This window comes from Notothenia coriiceps, unplaced genomic scaffold (genome assembly GCF_000735185.1).
Source record: "Notothenia coriiceps isolate Sejong01 unplaced genomic scaffold, NC01 NC01_scaffold00015782, whole genome shotgun sequence".
Taxonomy (NCBI): domain Eukaryota; kingdom Metazoa; phylum Chordata; class Actinopteri; order Perciformes; family Nototheniidae; genus Notothenia; species Notothenia coriiceps.
Window position 1 is genome coordinate 235253 of NW_011348483.1, and position 8776 is coordinate 244028.

General features: G+C 39.0%; 1 protein-coding gene across 2 annotated transcripts in view; it reads right to left on the minus strand.

Annotated features, from left to right (window-relative positions):
- pkig (protein kinase (cAMP-dependent, catalytic) inhibitor gamma) overlaps positions 1-8776 on the minus strand; it is a 42646-nt gene that overhangs the window by 29418 nt on the left and 4452 nt on the right. Inside the window, exon 1 of one of the 2 annotated variants that reach the window (XM_010775485.1) lies at positions 2315-2339. The exons of the other annotated variant lie outside the window; for it this stretch is intronic. The gene's annotated coding sequence lies outside the window, so the exon portion shown is untranslated. Of the gene's footprint in view, positions 1-2314; positions 2340-8776 lie in introns of those variants that run through there. 2 annotated transcript variants of the gene reach the window in all.

Below are 8776 nucleotides of genomic sequence, written 5' to 3' on the forward strand. Positions count from 1 at the left end.
GGGTTGGCAAGCACACACACACACACACACACACACACACACACACACACACACAGTGTTTTTATTTAGTCTCCTGATTTTAAATGCCCTAGTATGGTTTTGTCACCATTTCCATAGCCCCACCAAAAATATTTTCCACCAGCCGCCACTGCAATGAAGCATACCTATAATATGAAGCAAATCATGTATAAATACAACGCCATATGCATACATAAAATGTAACTGACACTGTAATCCCCCTACCCCCCACCCTTCATGTTATGTCCTGTCCTATTTGTGATGTGTGTGAGCCATGTCCTTGTCCGTGTGTTTTTGTCTTTTAAAAATGTTTAATAAAATATTTTAAAAAAACAATAGTTGCTGATATACCTAAAGTCATTTGCATAAATCCAAAACTACATCCAGATTATTTGATGAGGCAATAAACACAAAAATGCTCTTAAAATGCAGCTGTTCTAGTTTTCTGTTTTAGATCATCATAATTATTTGGTCAAAGGATAATTGACAGATTTATCAGTAATCAAAGTAATGTGAGTGCGGGTGCAGGACCTAATAAAAGTGTGTAATTTAAAAATTACTTTATTGCGGTGTAACTAGTAAGATCGTTTTCATTATTTGTCTAGAATTGTGAATAAAATGTTAAACAATCACAATTTCCTAACACCCACGTAGGGCTGCTCGATTATGGCAAAAATCATAATCTCGATTATTTGGGTCAATAATTGATATCAAAATTATTAAGAGCGATTATCCATTTACTTTGAAAACATCCATTTATAAAAAAAACAAAATGGAACAGTATGTTTTTAACAGTTGATTACCCTGAACTTTAAGTATAATTCAACTGGAAAAAAAACAATTAAAACAATTATGGTTTTATTTCGATTATGTTGTTTTCATAATCGTTGCAAGCCAAAATCGTAAATTGCGATTAAAATACGACTAATTGAGCAGCCCTACACCAATGGTAACGTCTTGCTTGACCAACAGCACATTTTGGGCATTTTTTGCTAAAACAATTGCCCCTAAATCAGAAAAGTGAATTCCAGGTTCATTTTCTTTAATTCAACCTAACATGAATAGATTGATTATATTAGATTCAATTACAAGCCGTCTCCCAAGTCCCATCATTCCTCAGGTGTCTCTTTGTCTCCGCATCGAGCAGCTGCTGAGCCTCACTGCTGTGGAGGTCGGTGATTTTCCTCCCACTGTCTATTCTATTTATTCTAATTCTATAGCGAGGTTGCCAGGTTCTATTTCTGTGCACACATTTAACATCATGAGACTTCAGCAGGAAGCAGGTGGTTTGTTTGCCTGTGTTGTTTATGCCCTGTCTTTTCCCAGGCTCACACACACACACACACACACACAAACACATGGGGGCTGAAAAAGACCCTTGAGTTGACAACGAGTAGGAGGATGAGGAAGGTCTGGAGAAAGATTAAGAGATGATGATGTGATGGAAAGCAGTTGAGGAAGCATGATGACGAGAGGAAAAACAGATGGGGGCAGAGAAAGAATGCATGATTGTTTATTGTGCTTTCTAAATAAGGAAATGTGCCTCGCTGACTCCAATGTTTAAACAACCAAAGAGAGAAAAGAACAAGAACAACAAGGAAAAAAAGGAAAAAGGATTCTGCTCAGCTATGCTGCAACACATCTGTAACCAAATATATGATTTGGTTCAAAGCTACGTCCACCTGTTAGAGAGATTTCCCCCATAACTCCCCCTTCTAATACAGAAGGCTTCTTTGCATGACTACACCAAAGCATCAGAATTAGAAAAATATATATTATCAAAATACCATTTTAAAATATTATTTATCCCGGGGGTGAATTTGATTGTATAACAGTTGCTCTATTTAACTGCACACATGCCCAATAATCAGTAACAGAAACATTATATATATTAATTATAATATAGTAAAAGTATTTGTAATATTATTTTTCCCCAGGGACGGGGAAAATCGGATTTCATAACAGTGCCTCCATTTTTAAATAAAACATATAATTAAAAATATATGAGAAGCTCAAGTTGAAATGTACACATTGTTCACTGCATATTTAAATGTAACATTAATTGCATTAAAACATAAGTAAAGTAAACTTAATAGAACAAAAGAAACGGAAAACAAAGCGATAAAAGAAAGAAAAAAGTGAGGAGACTTTCCCCCATCACAAATCGTCTCTTTGATCAATTAACTCCCTACAGAAACAGCTTTCAGCCGAACGCTGCTCACTCACAAAGCAACATTTTGCTTCTCTAACCACAACTGCTCTTTCTGCTGAATCTGGAATAATCTGCTCCTCTCACCTGTAGCGACGGTCGAGATGTGGGAGATGTGTGCCGAGTAATACCACTCAGCTGCATCATCACACTTTTCTCCCACAAGTCTCGGAGGATGTGGGCGTCATGTGATTCGATTTGCTGAGTTGACGAGGATAAAGAGACACATGCGTAACCCTCTCCGTGAGCAAACACATAAAAAAGAAAAGGACAGAGGCAACCGTTGCACTCTCCTCCAGGCCGAGATAAGGAGGCCATCATTCATGTGGGTTTACAGGACAAACACATTCAGCTTTATATGCAGAATAAACCTAATGATACAAGAGCAGCATTCAGATCCTTTACTCAAGCAAAAGTAGTAATACAATAAAGTTAAAGAATACTATGTTAGAAGTTAACGTCTTGAATTTAAACTAAGTATTCAAGAATTAGCCTGGCCCGAAGTATCGTCAGCAAACGACCTTCAAGTATTAAAGTTATTGCTCTGCAGAAGAAATACGCCTGTCATTTTTTATTTTATACATTATAAGCCCATGTAAAAGTATCGTCAGCAAAATGAACTTCGAAATTAAGTATTAAAGTTATCGCTATGCAGAAAAAAAACTATTATAACTATTATTTTTTACATGTTAATCCCATGAACACGCACCAATGCATAGGCAGCATTTTACAGTTTAAGATGGTTGATAGTTAATTACATTAGGGCTTCAACAAACAATTGTTATATGTATCGAATAAACTTAATAAATAATTCTGTATAGAAAAAGGTGAAACTGAACAAATTAAATGTACCTTAAAGAGGACATATGTTTATTTTAACGATCATATTTGTATTTAGTGCCTCTAATGTGACATGTCTCCATGCTTTAATGTTCAAAAAGGTCTTCGCTCTGATTCGTTAGCTGGCCGGCTCTGTTGTGATTGGTCAACAGCTTAGACATGTCCCGCCCCTTAGCCTATCACGTACAATGAGTTGGAGAGCTAGCCAATAGAAACGCGAGTGTTACATAATGATGTGACTATGTTCAGGAAGTAAACACAGGAGTCCAATGGAGGCGTTTCAGGCAGGGGGGGAGAGAGAGACATTTTAGGATTTAAGCCTTTGCTGACACTAAATCCAAATAACACACACATTTAAAAAGCATAATAGGCCCCTTTAAGTTTTCACGTTATTGAACAATTACAAATGATCAGTCAAATTAAGAGTTCACATTAAAGGAATTTCCAGTGAGGGATAGAAAAGGAAATGCTTTTAACAGGCAATGACGCTGTACAGTTATTTTAATGACAGCAGCAATATATTAAATGTGCCTTCTACTCTCTGGGAGCAACCTTCTGTCAACATCAGTAAGTGTTATTCCTGCTCTGGGATCATCATGAAAGGCTTCAAATATTCTATCACAAACTGAGCATGAGAATTCCCACAGTGGATCAAATCAAAGCGAAAAGCAGATCACAAGCTTACGATCCCCCGTCAAACAGTGAAGGTCACGCAGCTCCTTTTTATACCCTGCAGCATTTCTTAGTCTCATCACTTCACAGGGAATTAAAAACAAGGCCACTCCACCTAAAATAATCTACGCTCATATATTTTCACGAGGGGAGATTGTCATCCCAGTAAATCATCGTTTGCTGGCTCGCGAGGCGAAAACCGGACACGTCTGAGTGTGTTTTACTTGCACACCAATTCACATGGACGAGAATGCTTTTACATAATGAGGCTGGATTAAAAATGATCACGCCAAATAGATTCAAGAGCAGTGTTTATTCAACACCTCGACCCTCTGTGAGCTGATGCTGTGGGCCAATGCAGATTAGTTAAGTATATAATACAATGACCTAATGATGAGAAACAGATATGTGTTGCATCTTTCAACGACATCCATTATCAGGATATCGAGAAAACATGAGGGGATAGATGAGGGTCCTACTAATTTGAAAACAATAACAAATGGGTATTTTCCGTAGCCACTCGGTGTGTGTGAGATGCAGGCTGTGACAGGCTATTTAAATTGGCTCGGACAGTATAAAATATTTTCTGAGCCAATTTTCAGCTGGAATCAAATCTAACAAACACATTGAAGTGCTACTCCGCCCCAAATCTATCACGCTCGTTCCCTGAGGGCATAATGAGTCAGTAGTTTGATCCATTGCAGAGGCTGTGGTTTGTATTCAGAGTCGTTACAGTATACACGGTGACCCAGTTTCATGGAGTACAAAAAGTTATACAACTTCAGACGCTTGATTGAGAAAACTGTCTGTTGTCAGTGTGGTAAGTACAGTGTGTCCTAAACTCTGTCCAAGAGAGTTTCCATCTTAAAGTATGCAAGCAAGGCAACGTGTTAAACATATTTTACAATGACTATAGTGTTTCATACAAGAGAAATTATAGGTGGATTGAAGATATGCAATTAATAAGTGATCAACTTTTTTTAAGATTCAGTTCATGGTTTTTAAGAATTAAAGGTACAGTAGGGTAGGTAAGAATGGAGAAACCAGCTCGAGTGCGCTAGAATTTGAAAGTACACAACCGGAAAAAATCTGCCCCTTCCTTCAGACTTCCTTACAGAGCCCCTCCTCCAACACACAAGAACGTGCACATGACCAATGAGGGCACGAGATAAGTTTGTGCACAGATGGAAGGCTGACAGGCAGGTAGGCCATCCAGTTATTTTAGCCGAGCCGGCTCAGATGATTGGTCGTGCTTTTTACAGCGACACACGGCTTCCACAGATAATTTTTTTGTATGTATTTTTGTCAAAGCATTTAATATATTCATTGCTATCGGGATGTTAAGAGCATTCCATGGAATATAACAACAAGTGTTTCTGAAGTGAATTACCTACCCCACCTTTAAGGTCAGAAATCTAAAAAGGTCGAGCTTCTCAAATGTGAGGATTTATAATTTGTATCGTCTCACATTAAAGTAAAAGGAGACTCTGACTCAGGGGTAAAGCTCCTGTAGGCTTGGGATGCATGGTAATTTGCATTGGATAGAAGCATTGGCTAAATTAAATGTCATGGAAATGTAAAGGAGACGAGTATTCTTGCGTTTTGGAATTCTGGTCAGAAAATCATTTGATGACATTACTAAACTAAGTTAATCATACAACCCAAAAAAAACAGTGTAGACTACGACTCATGACGTCGGACATAAGGTGAAAAAAAGTTGTGTTAACTTCAAGAGAAAAACATTTACTTCAAGACAAGGGAACTGAAAGTGCTAGCTAATTTCCGAGATTTGAGACTATTTCCTGCAAGACCCAATGCCTTCTCTCTTGCATAATGGAGGACTCCACTCCAGGACATTTAACCCATCCTAGAAATTAGGAGCATTTGGCACCAAATATGAATAAATATATATATATCCACTGCACCTGGGAAACAGGGAGTCCAGTACTTTGCTTAAAGGCACTGCAGTGCCAAAGATGGGAACTATTACCTCTGCAGCTACCGGCCCACAATCCACTTGGGATCTTCAGGGGCATGAACTTGCAGCCCTGAGCTACTGCCCCAAACTAACAAATGCTAAGCCTATGTTAACTACAGTCCTTACTTGAGGCATATAATCAAAGGGCTTATTGCATATAACCAAACCACTTTTCAAAAAGAAAAAGACAAGAGAACTGAAATAGCAAAAATGCTAACTCATGTCGGGGTTTTGAAACTATTTCCTGCAGCTCTTCATAAAATGAATGCTGTCTCTCTTGCCTGAACTGACAACAATAAACCAGCCTTACGTTCACACGCTAATGTTCACATAAGAAGTCATGGCCACATGATGAAAGGCTATAGATAAGTCTTGTTTGATGCTGTGCGGTTTCTACTCTGCCTCAGGTGTCCTGTGGACCCAGGAGGCTTATACAAATAAAACTGCTAATTAAAGAAGGACGCTGTGCTGTGTTCACTGTCCCTTCTGAATAAACAGTACTCACATAAACAGAAGCTGTTGGTTGTGTTGATTAGGGGTGTAACGGTTCACAAACATTTCGGTTCGGTGCGTACCTTGGTTTTTAGTTCACAGTTCGGTACGTTTTCGGTACAGCAGAAAAAATTATCACAAAACATAAAATATTTTTTGTTTTTTTTTAATTATTATTAAACTGTGAATAATGTATTCACTCAAATAAATACAAAATATAATAAAATAAACATTAAGGTGCAGCATTTCGATGAACTGAAATAATCTGTTTTTGAACTTTACTGTACTAGTACTACCTAAGCAGCCAGTTTGACATTAGGACTTGCTTGTCATTGTATTTTCATGTTTTTTTAAAGAAAAATGAACTTGTCCACATTGCTTCTGCTGGCACTATGTCTCCTGCTGTGGAGAACACCCTCTCTCTAGGGACAGAGGTAGCAGATANGACTTGCTTGTCATTGTATTTTCATGTTTTTTTTAAGAAAAATTAACTTGTCCACATTGCTTGCCGAAAGGGCAGATCTGCTGGCACTAACAATGTCTCCTGCTGTGAAGAACACCCTCTCTAGGGACAGAGGTAGCAGATACTGCCAGGTAGAGCTTTGCTAACATGGTAACATAAGGATATTTGGCGTTTGTAATAGCTTTCGCTTGGTCTGAACTTTTTGCGAGTGGTGGAGGCTTAAATGCTAGTGGGAGTTGGGTTTGCACTTCAGTCTTTTTTCTTTTGGTACCGGTGATATTCACGTTCGGGTGATGCCTTTTCAAATGAGTGTGCAAGTTTGATGTATCGCCAGCCGCATAACTAATTTTTGTTGAACAATGCCGACAAACAGCTTTGGTTCGGTCCACTTGTCTTTGTCCGTCACCCTTGTACGTAACTGCGAAACCAAAATGTTCCCAAACCGGAGAGTTAAATAATGCTGGAGGATTTTCGAGCTCAACTTTATCTGCATTCGCCATTTCGACAGTTCCTCAAATTACTGACTACATTTGAAGAATGCAGATAAAGTTGAGCTCGAAAATCCTCCAGCATTATTTAACTCTCCGGTTTGGGANAAAAATCTGCGCAATTTTGCTGATTATGCGGTAAATTCTGCGATCGCAGAATCGCGTTTTTCTGGAGGGTCTAAAATGTACTTATAGTTACTTCCCACTGCTGCTGACAGATCACATTAAGGGTTATAGACTGCCTAAAATCAAGAATGAAACATAATACATTTTTATTCAAAACATCTTGTTGACCGGCTTCTCATAGTGAAGTTCAAAAACTACTTTCATTTTACCTACATCTTCCAACTTTTCTGGTGCAGTAGAAACAAGGTAAGTTAAGAGGTGCAACGTTGTTTCAAAGCAACGATAAATATATTCCCTCCAGCCAATTAGCATTCACCCAGAGAAAGGTATAAATAACACTGCAGTGCGAGGTCACACCCAGGATTCCCATCGCTGCTTACGTCAAGAGATCCAGGCTAATGCGATGTAGAGCATTACTTCAACAGAGAAAGCTAACAGTGGGATTTCCCTAATAAGCCGCTGTGTCCTTGAGCACTCTGCAGTATTGCGGTGCATTCAGAAACCCCCCCCCGAGGGTAATAAACGCTTCTTTTGAAGAACATGAGAGATGCTGATTATCATGTGACACAGCAACCTTACTATCTCACACAGTCTCTGTCCTTGTACCTGTATATCAGTGTGTGTGTGTGTGTGTGTGTGTGTGTGTGTGTGTGTGTGTGTGTGTGTGTGTGTGTGTGTGTGTGTGTGTGTGTGTGTGTGTGTGTGTGTGTGTGTGTGTGTGTGTGTGGGGGGAGCTGGCTTCTCCAAAATTACCTACCCCACCTTTAATTCCTATCATTATCTAAAGGAGATGATGTTTGCAACCTTGCTTTATGCATATTCAGAAGTAACAAGGGGGTCATCTCTCAACACAACTGATGAAAAGAGCCTGAGAAAACAGTCACAAGCTTATCTCCTTACACTATGCTGCCAAATGCCTGCTGTCTGTACAGACAATGAAACATCAATCAGTCAAGGACAGGTGTGGGGACTTAATAGAAGGAAATTAGTTAAATAATTCTCTTTCAATATGGATGTACAAAAACAAACACCCACCCACTTCCACACACAGACACACACAACCTGACAAACATTCAGAGTCACAATCAAATCCAACACTTCCAATAAATCCACTTTCAAGGCACAAATGGACATTTTAGAAGCGATCAGCATTTTGCTGCCTGGCTGAAATAAATGAGGAAGACCATAAATAGTCATGCAGCTCCATCAGAAAGGGTAATTGTTAAGTAATGGTATGAATGGCGAGCACCACTTTGCTTCTTCCCCGAACAATAGGGCTCAAATGGGGGGGGAGGGGGGGATGTGTTACAGAAGCAATGTAATTCCTCCATTGGACTCCTTTGTTTGCTTTCAAAACATAGTGGCATCACTATGTAATAGGGGTGTAACGGTACACGTACCCGTACCGAAATTATTCGGAACGGGCCCTTCGGTTCGGTACACGTATGTACCGAAGTGTACCGAACGAATATAACGTTAAACGTAACAAA